Source organism: Psammomys obesus, unplaced genomic scaffold (genome assembly GCF_907164565.1).
Source record: "Psammomys obesus unplaced genomic scaffold, mPsaObe1.curated_primary_1811, whole genome shotgun sequence".
NCBI classification, from domain to species: domain Eukaryota; kingdom Metazoa; phylum Chordata; class Mammalia; order Rodentia; family Muridae; genus Psammomys; species Psammomys obesus.
The window spans coordinates 14,991,421-15,007,952 of record NW_026585894.1 but is presented as its reverse complement, the minus strand read 5'-3'; the positions used below and the strand labels follow the sequence as shown (position 1 = coordinate 15,007,952).

Here is a 16,532-nt window from a genome sequence, read left to right as displayed (position 1 = left end):
GGCTCCCCCACTCAGCTATTAAAGTTTAGTGCATTGAAAACTGTCTTCATGCTGTGATACCCTTTCAGGGAGGAGAATAGGGTCTGAACTAATCCATGAAAGTTGTCATGCTATGAACTACTAGTCAAGCTTTTTCCTTTCAATTGAATCTAAAACTATACTGTACTTCACACTTGATTGGTCCTTCAGATGGGAGGATTCAATATCCCTGCTGGAAATCAGCTCGTCTTTTTCATACAGTGCCGTTGAACGTGGAAAGAACTTATTTCTGAAGCATAATTACCGGCTCTAACATATGAGAAGTCGTAAGGATATTTCAATTTCTTTTCCTTTTCTTAAATGTTGGTCAACTCTTTAAACTGCTAACTTTTACTTTCCTCTTTGACAAAGCTTGTTCACTAGGCTGTGTCTGCATGCTTGAGCTTGCTGTTTATCAATAGATGTTGGGATCTATACATGTTCACTGGCCTTTCATAGACAGACATACAGCATAAATGTATCAAGGACAAAAAACCAAAATATCTTCTGAATGCAGCCGACAGCAAGCCATTGAAAGTCCTGTAGCAAAGGTAACGGGTCACTTATTTACCATGAAGACTGGGACAAGAACTCAAGGAATCTGCGCAGTGCTATGCCAATTGTCTAAGGGAAAGGACTCTTTTCCTTTCCCACTCAAAAGAGTTGGTTTGGTTTGTTTGCACATGTTTTAGATCAATAACTGGTAATAGTAAAAGCAGAACAAAAGCTTTAATAACCATGAGCCATCTGCAGTGTGAATCGACATTTCCCAAGTTAAACACTGTGTGTTGTGAGTGAATACATACAGTGTATATGATTTTTTTTTAGTTGAAAGAAAGCCTTGATCTAGCTACACCAAAAGGGGGCACCAGGGTATTAAAGAAGCTGTAATATTTTCAGAGTCTATAAATGAAATTAAGTGAACTTTGAAGAGCTTTTGAGAATAATTGTTATGTACATGATTTTTAGAGTTTCTATTTGAAAAGTTGATTGATTCTAAGTATTTTTTTAAAAGACCAAAATTTTATAACTGAATAGAATTTCTTATTGATATAGGGTCATATTTTTGGAGTCTGATGAAAAAAGTCCCAAGGAAACTATATTTTATGTTAGAAAAATGGTATAATGAAAAAATCTTGTGAGTAATTGGTATTAATATTTATGATATTTTATAGTTGAGTTTGACTGTTTTGTCTTAAAATAGAAATGTTTTCTTTATTGTATAAGACTTAGCAAGGGTGAGGTCAGTAGTTTTGTGTGTGTGTGTGTGTGTGTGTGTGTGTGTGTGTGTGTGTTAGATTAAAAGAAATCAGTCTTCAGTATTGGATATTGTGAGAGAAGGTGCTGAATGTGGACATCTGTGGGTTATGGCAAATAGTAGCTAAGTTAGAAGTTGTGCAACATTGTTCCCTGACGTTAGACTTAATGAAGGAAGCAGAAGGCATTTTCCGGGAAAGATTTTCAAATTGTACATGTCTGATTACTGTTGTCTCATTTCTGTGACACTGGTAAAGGGATTTGGTGGAAGAAAATAGATACAGGATAATCTATAATGGAGTTGTAAATGTCTGCTTTGCAAGTAGATACCTCTTTTGCTTTAATGTCATTTTAAGGGAGTAGAAACCAGTTCAATGTCTGATTTTGTTAGTGGTGAATAGCGTTGTTTATGTGGGCTTTTTGTTGTTGTTGTTGTTTTATTTTTGCTTTTTATCACCCAGAACCTGTGCCCCTTTCCCTCCTTCACGTGAAATAGAGACTTTTGGTACATAATCAAATCTGAACTGGTTGCTTAGCTTATAATTCCTTTTAAAAATGGAAGTCAATGGTTATGTGATCCTGTTTTCTCTTTATATCTGTTGTGTTTCCAAAGATGGCTGCAATTTGAATAAAATGGCTTGTCTCTTCATGAAAAGTATTTTCTCTTTTATTTTTATATATCTGGCCTTCACTGCTTCTTTAAAAAAGACAAAATGATACATTCAGTACAGGGTGTGTTTTATAGTTTAATTTTTACCCATTGTTTTGTGCTTTGTGATGATTGATGAAGTCATATATTATGTAATGTGAGGCAATTTACAAGCTGCTATTACTCCCTGTAACTTTTATGAAATATGTGACTAATTAGTATATTGTTTAACTGGGAGAATAGATGAGAAAAACAAGCATATCTCAGGTTTATTTGAAACATATGGACTTTATTCAGCTGGAGTAATTATTCAAGTACAATAAATTGTTCTGCATAGGAGTAGAAGAGAGCTGTAATTTTATTTCAAAATATGGCAGTATCTAGAAGTTTTTATGGCTCTACTGCTTATTTGAAATAAAAATAGAATAGGATTATTGAATTTCGCATTTGCCTTGTTCTAATCACCACTGCAGTAAGGAACATGAGCTGAAATATTCACATAAAGACAGAGCATGCCAGCTACTGTTGCTTTGTGTTTGTTGGGACTCTCCCCTCACGTGCTTCATAAAGAATGCTAGGACATTTGCCTTGATTGTGGAATATTTTAAATATGAGCAGGAAACTTTGGGCCTCCTCGTCAGACACTTTCGAGCCTTTATTTTTTAAAAAAATAGGATTCATTTTTAATAATTTTATTACATTTGTTGAAGTGTTACTGTTCCTTACTGCCCTTGAGAAAGAGCCACATACTTTGTCAGAGTAGTGGTTTGTGAAATATGTGTATCGAAAATAATATGCAGATATATAAATATTCTGGTGGAAATTGTGTTTCTTTATGTGCTTTTCAAGTCCTCCCATTTTAACAAAGGTTCGATGTGACTGATTAATTCAGGTATTGTACATTTTTGGAATAACAGTAAGCCTGAATGTCTATGATATGAAAATGTAATTAATCATGATGATGATAACCAGGGTTTTGTTGTGAACTCAGGCTATGCTTTTGGAGGCTTTGCTTGGGGTTTAAAATTTTGTCCCATTTTCAGGAAATTTTCACATAGTGGTATTTGTATGAGATCAGAATAAGCAACAAAGTCAGAAATGGGTCAGGTTCTGATCTATGATTTTTAGCTCCTTTACTGGCGTTTCTTATGACAAGATTGCCTATCAGTATCATTTCTGCTTTTAAATTTTCCTGCCAAAGTCAATTTATTTATGCTTAAAAATATTCCACCAATGGTTATGGATTCTTTTTGTGGGGTTTTCAAGTCATCTTTCCATAGAAGCAAATATGTAGCTAAAGAGAGGTTATGAACTAACCTGAAACACAAAAAATCTCAAAGGGGTTACTTTGAAGGGGATAGTGGAAATCCCAGTTGCAAGGTTCCCTGGTCTGTTTCCTGACATGGTATGTTCTTTGAAAACTATACAGAGGGGTTTTGCATTAGAGATGGCATTTAATTTTTACAGACCAATTTACCTACATGTGCAAAATCTGTGAGAGTTTTCCATCACAAGATTTGCTTTTTCACTACATCATCCAGCTCAAAGTCTGCCTGAAGAATCATAGGGGCATTCTGGCCTCTCACTATAAAGGCGAGCAAGAAGTACAGAAAATCTGCTAGAATTAAGCAAAACTTTCTATTCAAAGGTAATTCTACATGATCCTAAAATCAAACACTTTACATGTGCAGAGAGAGAGAGAGAGAGAGGGAGAGGGAGAGAGAGAATTTCAGGGACTGGAAAATAAATACTGATTGTGAAAATATGCATAACCTCTTAAAACTTGATTTCTGTATTGGGGCCAATTAAACTAAAACCAGAGCATAGTCAGAGTCTAAAAAAAAAAAAAAAAACCATATAGAACTACATGCTTTGTCACCACCCACACACACCTAACAGAAGTAACAAAATAATTTATATGAAACTTGAAGGCTGGTTTGACATGTCATTCGTCAGCAATCTCTAAATTCACAATGGACTTTGCAGCTTAACCGACCTTCATGCAGTTGTTGATTAGAAATCCCAGTCTTATTTGTCAGTGTTGCTTGGTGATGTGATTAGGAGCAGGGATGACCAGAATTAAATTAAAGAGGTGTTCCAAACTTGACAATTTAAAACATTTCCCTGAATGGATGTGGAGACAATACCAATCTGTCTATTTATGAAATTCAGTTCTCTCAGTTTGAACAGTGAGAACAAAAGTGCTAATCTGCAGTATTGAGAAAGGCCAATTATACCCCATAGGTCAGACAGGGCCTAATATGATTCTAAATAATTGCCAAATCAGATGCACATGAATATAGTTTTATTATTTGCCCTAAACCCATTAACACAGTGTTTATAGTATGTAGAACTGGGTGCATTTCTAATGAAATTCAACTATATGGAAATGCTTTGATTCACCTTACAAAACCACGGAAAGACAAAATTGGAGTCTTGTTTTGGAGCCATCAGAGCTGCTATTCTGATTTCAAAGGAGGTGGTTAGACAGAACAACTGAAGGTAGTGTTTCAGGAGTCCAAATCTTAGTACTTTAAAAAACAGTCATTTCTTAACCATTCTCCTGTGTCTCACCAGATTAGACTGATTATCATAGCTTGAGAATACACACACATATATACATTTTTCTGGAGGAAATCAAGGCCCAGGAAGTCAAATGGTCAGTTTGCTACAGACATCCAGGCTGCTGCTGGTAGCAACCTGAAGGCTTCTACAGTGACTGACAGATAATTCTTGTTTAGCCCAGGTACCGTGATTAAAATGTTTTTGTTTTTTTTTTTTAGATTAGCTGATGACATTAACTATCAAGAGAAAATTGTTTGTTTGTTTAAATCAAGATGATTTGATTTTATAAAAGAATAAAATCTCTGACGACTCATCATAGTTTCACATTGCAACAGGGTCAATGTTTCCATTGCTTCAGCTTATACCTACCCAAGCTGCCTTGCTTTTTCTTCCTCCTCTGGGTATTTTAACTTAAATCAGTCTACATTAAAATCAATGATTTCCAAGCTTCTTGAATCAGAGGTCTAGTTTAAAACTGAAAAACAAAGCAAAACAAAAAGTTCCTGATCCCGTTGTATATCTCTGTCTTCCCTAGCAGACAAAGAAATTAATGTCTAAGGGCAAATGTGCAGTGTCATTCCTCTTTAGAGTCTCACCAGGCCACAGTCAAATGACTAGCGCACAGTGTGCCAACAAGAAATCTCTAGAGCAGGTAGGAAATGATAGTGGCTTTACCATTAGAGTCATTGCCATAGTGATCTGGAGAAAAGTTAAATGGAATTGTGAGAAGGGAATCAGAATTACCAATCAGTTGGGCTGGAGAGATGGCTGAGAAGAGCACTGGTTGTTCTTTCAAACAGGTCTTGGGTACAATTCTCAGCAGCCACATGGTGCCTTAATGCAGCATTCAACAGATATAATATCTGTGACCAGAATTGCCAACCCTGTGAGCTCCTATTTAAAAGTTTTTTTTTTTTTTTAATGTTCATTTTTCTCATTTTACTTGGAGGCTATATCTACAGAATTCCAAATTTCTACAGGAAAAAAAAGTATCCTTGAGTTGATGTTTTAGATATATGTGGATGTTCCGGTTGAATAAACTCAGCCTTCATGGGCTGATTGAGTACTAGAGCCTGGGCAGATGACTGAAAGCTTGATGTGTTTGTTTCCTTGTGGTCAAAACTTTCAGAGGTACCATTTCAATGTTCTATATTATTCTTCTATGAAATTCTCATCAGTAAAGGACCATGCTCATGTTCTGGAAGTGGAGGAGGCTGCTGTAGAATATATTAACCCCCAAGAGCCTTCCCTCCTGAAGAACTTTTTCAGCTTTTATAGTCCACATTGGTCTTAGAATATTTACATTCACAGAATTGGAGACTACTACCTTGTGTTATACTGTGGATATGAAACAGAAGTCTGAGAGACTTGCACAAGGTTGACAGATCCAATGTTGGTAAGCTCCCTATGTTGTTACTGAATGACAAGGTCCTTGGGGGCAAATACGAAGCTTTACTACTTTTTACTCAATGTAGAATAGTGAGTCTTGCATATGGTAGCTACTTAGCCATTTTTAGTACTAGAATCCATGTCATCTCACAATGGCTTGTGATATGATATAAAAATTGTTATTATTACCTTCTTAGGCTATCATTCAAAACAAGAGAGTTCCAGCATGATTGTATATTAGGCTTTTCAGAGGAAGGCAATTCAAATACTTGATGTCAAGTAAAATGGCCTCCAAAGACATGCTTTGAAAAGATTGGTGGAGGTGTATGAAAGTTGTAATATTGTGGGGTTTTTTCCCTCTTTTTATTGACCTGATTAATGTTTCTTTTTAAAAAATAAAACAAAACTACCATCTACAGAATTTGAGGGCCCTAAACTGATCTTACTCATTAGAGTTAACAAAATACAACAGAAGATACTTCCTGAGTTCCCAGGCCTTTTGTATAATCCTTTACCTAGATCTTCGGTGTGTGTGTTTTTTTTTTTTTTTTATCTACTAAGTGTCAGAAGTAGGCATATCTATAGGCTGTGAGCACATTATCCTCCACAATATGACCATGCTGACAGCCATTAGAACTTAAAATTCAGGATCTGGCAAAGTAATTCTCTAAGAGGATCTCATTTCCTTATAAAAGTATTTGGTGTTCCCATTCTTTCTGTCTTTCTTCTTTTCTTTCTGTTATTCCTTTCTTTCTGTTCTTTCTTTCTTTATTCCTTCTTTTTCTCTCTCTCTCTCTCTCTCTTTTCTTTCTTCTCTGTTGAAATTCATTTAAATTTCTATTCCATAGGAACACTTTTATGTTTCTATAACCATAGGCATATACTCTCTGGTGTTATATTTTAAAATAATTTGTTACTGTAAAATAGTTTTAGAAATTTAGTACCATGGGGCTGGAGATGTGGCTCAGCAGTTAAAAACATTGGCTGTTCTTCCAGAGGTCCTGAATTCAATTCCCAGCACCCCATAGCAGCTCATAACTGTCTAACTCCAGTTCCAGGGGATCTGATACCCTCACACCAATGCATATGAAATAAAATAAAATATATTTTTAAAAGCAGAAAATTTAGTACCAGGATGACATGAACAAAACATGTATATGAAACATTTTTTTAACTTTTATTAATTATACTTTATTCATTATCCCCCCATAAGCCCCTCCTTCCTCCCCTCCTGGTCCCACCCTCCTCCCCTTTCTGCATGCATGCCCCTCCCCAAGTCTACTGATAGGGGAGGTCTTCCTCTCCTTATTTCTGATCTTAGTCTATCAGTTCTCATCAGAAGTGGTTTTAACAAGTATCTCAAAATACGTCTTGGTTTTGCTCTCCATCATACATAATTTGGGAGTTTTCCTGGTCAATGTTTCCGGTTAGAGCTGCTGAGGGATCATGGGAAGGGCAGTTTGGTGTTAGGCAATTAACATCTAAAATGGTTGCAACCATCAGAATGTAAAAGATTCTTTTTTTTTCCTTTCTAAAGGGAGAATCATCCGTCTTTCAGTCCAAATAAATTGAGTTTTCATCTGTAGCTGTGCACTTTCAGTTAATGAAAACCCCAGAAGTTTCTCAACCTCTTAAGGCCTGTGTTCATGTCTATTAAATGAGAGTACAGAATAGGTCCTGAACCCATAGCGTTGTTGAACATTTAATAAACTAATGCAGTTGAAGTGCTTCAGCCAGAGTATAGCACAATCAAAAGCATTTGAAAATATTAGCAACAGTTCAGTTCATTCCTAACTCAGTCCTAAGTGCTGTTTGCAGCTCTGGCTTAAGAGGGTCAGGAGGAAAGGAAGTGACTTCTCTGGCTGGACTCCAAGCTTTTAGAAGTATGGTCAGTGCATAACTCTGCCTTTTTTCCTGAGGAAGGGCAAGAGAGGATCAGAACCTGTACTGCACTAACATAACCCTGAGTCATCCCAAGCCACAGCTACTGGAACTAACTGTAGTGGTTGGTTGCATAAGCCCCTGACCTACCCAGACCTTCCTCTCCCACTTTAGTAGCTAACTATCTGGCAGGCAACAAGAAGGTGGTAGTTATTTTGTACCATAAAGCCGTAAAGCATTCAACATAACTTTTTTTTTTTTTTTCTGGGAAAGAGATCATCACACACACCTAAAGGACAATCTTTGGGCCAGTTTTATTTCTAATCATTTATCATTTTGTTAAACGCTCTTGAAGACCGGAGCAATAGTTTGCTCTTAGGAACAGCAAAACACTTCAGCAGCTTTTCATTTTCAAACATGAAACTTGTTTTTTGAGTGTTTTTTTTTTAAGTAAATCTTTATTTTCTAGACAATGTTTGTGAGGGCAATCTGATACTCGGGAACTTCCTGTTGTGATTGGAAGTGGCTTGGATGCACTGGCAGCACGCCTGCCTGCCCTTACCTGGAGTTGCTCTGTAGCACCAGGTGTCCCTTATGCCTAGAAAGGAAATGAGGGAGGTAGCAAGGAGAGCTACAACAGTCCCCAAGAGGTAGTGAATGGGTATCGATCTTAATCCAGGTTTGGAAATAAGTGGACTTGATTAATTTAAGGTTATTTTAAATATTTTGGTTTTGTATTATACAGTCACTTTTTAGCTCAGGTTGCTGGAGACTTAGGGTACCCATGTTGGGCTGGAACTCAGAGCAAGCATCTAGTGCTTGTGGTAAGTATGAGCTCATATTCATATTTCATATTTCATTAATTCTTTTCTGTGGTTATTGTTGCTGTGTCTAGATTTGTTTATTTGTTTGTTTGTTTTTAAACAGGGTTTGTCTATATCCCAGGGTGGCCTGGAACTTACTATGTAGCAAAAAATAATCTTGAAATTCTGATGTTCCTGTCTGTACATCCTAAGAGCTTGATTTATAGGCATTCATTACCACATTTGATCTATGATACCATGTCTGGCTTCTGTAATCCTCGGGGGGTGAGGCAGTCAATCTTCATGATTCTTATGTGCTAGGCAAGCACTCTACCAATGATCTGTACCCAGCCTTCACTTTCACAGTTTTTCTTTTCTTTTAACTCTCTAAGAGTTTTATGTTATAAAAAGACTATTATCTTCTTTTGGCCAGCTAGGAAATTCAGGCTCTGAGAGGCTAAGAAACTTCACTAAGGGATACTTGGGTGAGAAGAAACCAAAATGGAAATTCAAGCCAAAGCTAGTTGCACTCTTGTGCTCATGCTTTGAACTACTGTGCCATGATCTTTCTGCAGATAAATTCAAAATACTAGGGTTCCCTTCCTCACCCTTCATGAAATCTATTCAGTTTCAATCTCTATTTCATTTCAGTCTCTGGGGATTCAGGCCTCATATTTTGTGGGGAGAGACTGAAGAAGGGAAAAGGTGATGACATACTCAGGTCAGCTCAAGCAACAATCCCTTCTAACCTCTGAATCTCTGTGTCATTATGTGACTCATTCTATTGCTTTTATGAGATTAGCTTCTTGCCTAGCTCTGCTGCTCACTGTTAATGAGTACCTGAGCATCTCTGACTCACTGCCTCTTCTTCTGTAACAGAAGTTAGTGCTGTCTCATAGGATTGGTAAGAAATGGCTTAGATTCGGCAGAGTGCAGGGAATCATATGAAAGAAGGGGGAGTTAGTATGACTGGAGAGGACAGAATCTCCACAAGGACCTAATATATCTGGGATATATCTGGGCACAGTGGTCTTTTATGAGACTTTATCTCCAGCCAAGGACCATGTATGAATATAACATAGAACCCCTGCTCGGATGAAGCCCATGGTAGCTCAGTAACCAAGTGGGTTTTCCTAGTAAGAGGAACAGGGACTATTTCTGACATGAACTCAATGGCTGGCTCTTTAACCTCCCCACCACCACCACTGGAGGGAGGAGCAGCCCTGCTAGGTCACAGAAGAGGACATTGCAGCCAGTTCTGAAGATACTTGAAAAGCTAGGGTCAGATGAAAGGGGAGGAGACCTTCCCTATCAGTGGAGTTGGAAAGGGGCAGGGAAGAGATGAGGGAGGGTGGGATTGGGAGGGAATGAGGGAGCAGACTACAGTTGGGATACAGAGTTAATAAGTTGTAACTAATATTTCAAAAATAAAAGAAAAAAAGAAAAGAAAGAAAGAAGTGGCCTTAGAATAAGTACTGCATAGAACAGTGTGTGGTGTACTGCTGAGGGCTTCATCTATAGCACCCAGCACTTTGAGTTTGAATTGCAGCTTCTATAAGTCGCCAGTTGTATGTGTTGGAGCAATTTACTTCAACTACAAAATGCGAGGTAATAACATCAGCTTTGTAATGGTGCTTCTGGGGGGACTAAGTGGATTAGTATCTTTAGATAGGGCCTTTACCACAATAAGTGTTCCATTATTCTTCTATTACGCAATGTTCTCAAGACATATGAACACTGGAAGCTCTCATTTTTGTATTGGGTACAAATCCTGCTTGCATTCTGGAATAATCCCAACCTACACCATTTCTGAGGACTATACAAAGACAACTCTAGCTTATATTTAAAGTCTCCAGAAGCAAGACAGTATAGTACTTAGTACTCTATACTGTAAAGTCCCAAGAAATATGCTTTAGATTTTCCCCAACATAGAGAGCCATGGTACTCAGGCTCTGGTATATGATGACTGGGACCCCGGCTCTAGGTGTATGGAGCAAAGGGATAGGGGAAGATATTTAAAGTAATAGCAGAAGAGCTCTGTCTCTGTCTCTGTCTCTCTGTATCCCCCTGTATCTCTCTCTTTCTCTCTGTCTCTCTATGGAATGGAGATAATTCCCACCACGCCAAACCCACAATCCAGAAATAAAGCTGCCCTAACTTACAGCACTGGTCTCGTTCATTGTAGGCCGTGTAAAGGTTCTGAGAAATAGTCACTTTCTCTTTAGTCATGGCTTAGTCACAGGCAGCACAGAATGGTGGAAAGAATGGAGAATGTCTGCTACAGGATTAACATTGATTTCCTGCTTGTTTCAGAGTAGAGTGCTGGAGACTACAGGAACAGCTTTACACTTTAGTGAAGGAACCTCCCTGAGAAATTCTGGGTGGTTCATAACGGAACAAGACTGCTGCTGGATGGCCATCTCTTTATACAGAATTCAAGTTCCATAAAAACAGAGAATGAATTTGTTCAGAACCAACCACTTAACCCAGTGCTGGCACAACAACAAGAAACAGATCATGGACAGATACAGTGCTCCTGGCTCAGAAAAGAAAGGGAACCTACTAGGAGGGCATGTATATTTTTCCTTCTCTCAAAAAAGTTCATCATGCACTTCAATGGCAATTTAGAAAAAACAACAACAACAAAAACAAAACAAAACAAAACAAAAATAACAGAAAAGAAAACCACAATCTTTTCTAGCATCTATTTTCTATCCTCAGCTTTTCTGCCAGACAAAGGCAATTTGAGGCCACCATTGTTTCTGTTCAATTCAAGTTACAAGGTTTCTTTCGTCAATTTTCTTCTTCCTACAGAAACTTGATTGCGGCTGGGTATAGCATTTATGTAAATTTCAAGTGCCACTCCTATTTGTCTCTGGGCTAACTTAATGGGTCATGTTAATCTCAATCAGGTCTGCCACTCAGTCCTCTTATCCCTTTCACCTTTCACCTAATTGCCAATTTTCTTTGAGGACCCTGTTGTCGAGGCGCTATTGATTCCTTCTTCCTCTTCTTTCACCAGTGGGCATCTCTTACATTTGATTATTCCTAGAAACAGTAAGTGGATGATTTCATGTGTCCCTGACATGCCATAACTGTATACAGCCACCAAGAAACTGCAGCATTACTCCCCAAATGGTCTGTCTGCACAGCTACACAATAATGGCGGCAGAATCTCTCAAGTATGTTGTTGAGGGGAGGGAGCTTGTCTAAAAGAAGGGAGATGGCATAATAATATACTACAAATTCATTTATGTGTAGTCCAAAACCAGCTAAAGTTAATATGATTAGCCTTAAGGGGGGGTTACTAGGCAGGGGAGCTAGAAAGATTTTGAGATTGCTGGAAATATTATTTTTGTGGATGAACGTAGGTAATAAGAGCATGGGTAAGTTTTGAAATTCCATAAACAGGAACACTTTTCTTTTGTTCATATTTCTGTCTGTATATTATACTAAAATAAAAAATTTTCCCCAAAGGGGAGGGGTCTGTCAGACCTTCGTATGTTTAAATTTTATGTGAACTACATAATTGTGTGAAATTGGGGACTCTTAATCCTTCCAAAGTGATCAAACAACAAAACTGGAAGTGGGCTCTGTTTCACCTGGACAGTTATTTATTAGAGACAAACTGGTTTATCTCTGGGTTGTTCCATAAACTTTTTCAAGTCTATCTCTGCCTACTTACCTTCCATGATTCAAGTGTTATCTTTAGCACTAAATGTTGTCAAATAGTCTCTCTTCCCTTGCATTGATATTTACCAATTGTAAGTTACAACTTTCAGGACTAAAATGCAGAGGCATAATTTAGATATTTATGAATCTCCATGGAGCTAGATAAAAAAATTAAGTTCATACCTTTGAATTAAACAGAATTTGATAATTAGAGAGGATAGCAAAAGGCACTTCCATGTTCAGGATAGGTTTGATCATCTTTACTCTGGTTTTTGTAGACCACTCCGTGCATTCTATACATTTATAGGTAACACTTGAGCAAGGAGATTCCAAATTTCACACTGGCATAACGTAGCCTTACCTTTCAATGGGGACCAATCACTCAAAACCTGAATTTACACAGGTTTTGCAAGGTTGCATCTTAAAAGAATCAGTAGACCCAGAGCATTTTTGATACCTTTGATACATTCATACACTCAACTATTTCTAAGTTGCTTTTAAAGGCCTTTGACTTGTAGTAATTTGTAATTTTGGTGAGGCATAAATTTGAATTACATACACTTCAGAGATAGTCTGATAGAGCTATTGACTTCATAAGAATGTGATGGTTCTTAGGAGAGAAATAGAAGTTTTATGGAGGAAATTATGTCAATTACATAATACTAGGATTTTTGAATTGGAGAGAGGTTGGAAAAGATGTTTTCTGGATGCCCTTCCTCAGTGTCAGGGGTTCAATGTACTTCAGTTTTACATCATAATCATCATAGATTTAGTCTTCAGATTTTATTTGTCTTTAGAAATCATTTCATCAAGACTTCCCTAGCTGTAAGACATACAGCTACACACTGTTAGGGGATGGAAATAGATTCTGTAGAAAATGAAAAAAAAAATTATGACAGGGAAAGAAAAAATGACGTAAAGTGGAGAACTTGAAGAGAATCGTGGATTTCAGTCTCATATCTCCACTGATTTGTGTATTTATTTTGGCAGAGAGCAGGTGAACTAAGTAGTTCTATGGCTTTTGACAGGTTACCTTTCTTCTCTAGTCCTCAGTTTCCCTAATTGTAAAGCGAAGCGGTTGGACTAGGAGGAGATTGGAATCTGACCTCATGACCTTACAGGAGACAACTACTCAAAGTTATGTACTCCCTCCAAGCTACATTTTTTGATGTGCATGATGCCTGGCACTGACTATTCATTGAGCTGAAGCCATCAGAATATGAAACTACATCTGAAATAGATTTTTACCCAGGAAAGCTGTAAATCTAATCAGATTTAAATAACCAAGCACATGACTCATGTACTTTTTGATCAATTTTCTAACTTTTATTTGAAGTCCTGCAGATGGAACATAGATACTTGCTAAGAAAGTACCTTACCAATGAACTGTGCTCCCAGCCCTGGGATAGTTTTTAATTCTTTGGATGTTTTTGACTGCAAGAGAAAAAAAAAAAAAACAACCTTTTTTTAATATATTTTTTTCTGATTGCTGATATTTAGTTACTGAAACTAGAGAGGTGGACTGACGGTCTGCCTTTTATTTTCGGAGTCTCAGTGAATGGAATTCAGTGGCCCAGAAAGGTTGCTGTCTTAGGAGATAAGAGTGCTGATGGAGAAAAATGTCTAACCCACAATCACAAAGTACTCAGAAATATAAGAGAGGGAGCACAGCTTTCTCTCTTACTGGGTATATGTGCACACCTGAGATTTAAAGAAGATTTATTTAAAATACATATTCATACACAGTAGAATGCTAATCAGCTATGGAATGAGGAATCCTGTCATTTGTGACAACTTGGATGAATCTAGAGACATTGTATAAAGTGAAATAAGCCATTCACAGAAAGAAAATCATTACACTGTCTCATTCCTGTGCAGAATCTTAACAAGTTGATTCACAGGCCTGGAGAGATGGATCAGCTGTTAAAGGCCCACAGCCAAAAAAAACCCGAAAAGTAAAAACAAAACAAAACAAAAAAAAACAAAAAACAAAAAACAAAAAACAAAAAACAAAACAAAACAAAACAAAACCCGAAAAGTTGATTTACAATAGTGGTTACAGAACACTGGGATATTTAAGGAGGGATTAATAAATGTTTTCAAAACTCACAAACTCATTATTAGAAAAAAGGAGTAAATTCAAAATCCTATAGTTAACATTGGAAACAAGAAACACTATATTCCATTCTTGAGAGAGACTAAGGTTTCTCACAGTAAAAATGAAATGGCTGTTCATCTATGTTTGACTAGGTAGATTTCATAATGTATGTAAACACATCAAAATGTCAACTTGTACATGATAAATATATATAATTTTCTCTATCAAGTAAAATTAATTCGAAGTATGTATTATTAAAATATATAAAGTATACATACTATTACAATATACTTATATTATGCAAAAAATATATATCAACATGCATACTAGATACCTACTATGTGCCAGGTGCTGAAGCTTCAACAGTGAACAAGGGAGGAAAGGCTTGGCCTTTTAGACCAGCCTAGCAAGGATTGACATGAATACATCACGGAAATATCACTAATACCCAGAACAAAGAAGAAATGATGCCAAGGGAGCAAAGCATGAAATGAAGAGCTTGAGCAGGTCAGCAAAATCAACAAATGCCTCTCTGATGCCATGGTGAGATCTAAAAGACACACAAGAATAGCTGGATGACATGGTGAAGATATGTCTGAAGGCTCTGTGAGAAGACAGACCTTAGTACAAGGAACAGAAAGCAGGCCATTGTGGGTAGAGAAGAGGGCCTATGGGTATGGGGAGAGCAAGACCTTGCTGCAACTGTGCAGGGCATTTGTCCACAGTGCGACAGAAACTGATGGGAGGGCCTTAAGCATGAGAAATACATGTTTACAGTGTGTCTTAAGTCTGTTTGCTGGTAAGGGGTGGCAGAGATGGACAATGCAGTGCGAGATGAATGTAAAGAGTTTAAGTCCACCTGTGAATAGACTCAAACAACAGGTCAAAGAATCGAACTCGATGAAGATGGTAAGAAGGAACCTACAAAAAACAGAGACTGGGAAACTGGCCTCACCCAAGCAAGTGGTGCTAAGAGAGTGTTATAAGAACTCAACACGCTTTGCTGTCTGATGAACACCGTGAAGAGTAATGGAACAGTGGAGGTCCTGCTTTTTACCTTAGGTCCTGAAATTAACAGCTAACCTGGATAATCACTTAAGGGCCCTGACCTTCAACTAAGGAATGCGATACTGCATTCTCAAACATTTATGTCACTGGAGGACATTCCAAAAACAAATGTAATTCTGTCTTTCTAGGACCTGATTCCACAGTGTTTATGATATCTCTGCTAAGAATGTCACAGCTAGACTCACACTACTATTACCTAATATTGTATAGCAAATTATTTTTTAAAAATCTTAGCTGCTTAGATAAAAACACCTTTACTATGTCACAGGCTGTGGGTCAGAAACCCAGGAATGGCTTACCTGGACTTCTGTTTCAGGGCCTGCAATGAAGGTTAGGGTCATACCTGAAGGTTGCACTAGGGGAGAATCCATGTTCAAACTCATGTGATCATTGGTAGAATTCAGTTTCTACAGAGTTATTGGACCAAGAGTCTCAGTTCCTTACTGGCTGGTGGCTGGTGGTCACTGTCAATTCCTTACCCTGTGTGCCTGTCCATCATGCCACCTTCTTCGTCAAAGTGTGACAGCCAAGAGGACAATAGGAGACCCTTGATGCTTGTTCTCTGGAACTTTCTGTCAAAGCATAAACCTGTGTATAAGAGGTAAATGGCATACAATGTTTATGAGTTAACTGTTCTTTAGTGCCCACCTTTATGATGCAGGTTGCGAAGGAGTTATAGAATTTTCATGGGGGGAGTTGGTGAGGCAGGGAAGAGAAAGGTTTTCCAAATGAGGATATAGTGGATAACATGACATGGATGCAGATCAAGTCTGGTCTCTCAGAAAACAGTGAGACCAGCTGCCTGGACAGAGTAGAGCATGAGTGTTGAAGTGATGGGATAGAATGCAGCAGTACAGGATGGGAGATCCATGTCTGCCTTTAAGGACTTAAGAAAGAGTCAGTTATGGGAAAAAAAAAATCATCATCTCTGCAGTGAGTGTTCTTGCCAATGCTCAAGAAGCTGACCATGTGACTTACTGTTGCACAAAAGGATGTGTGTTGATGAATAGGTACTTTTCGACAAGAATTGTGTTTTCTCTCAGTTGCAGTGTCATTTTATTTAAGAACTCATTATTAGTTTCAGGTTTGTTTTTTTTTTTTTTTTTTTTTTTTTTTTTTTTTTTTTTTTTTT

General features: G+C 37.6%; 1 pseudogene; it reads right to left on the bottom strand.

Moving 5' to 3' along the window:
• The window catches only part of LOC129670937 (heat shock cognate 71 kDa protein-like), a 33,737-nt pseudogene extending 17,966 nt beyond the window's left edge, over window positions 1-15,771 (bottom strand).
• Between the last annotated feature and the right edge of the window lie 761 nt (window positions 15,772-16,532).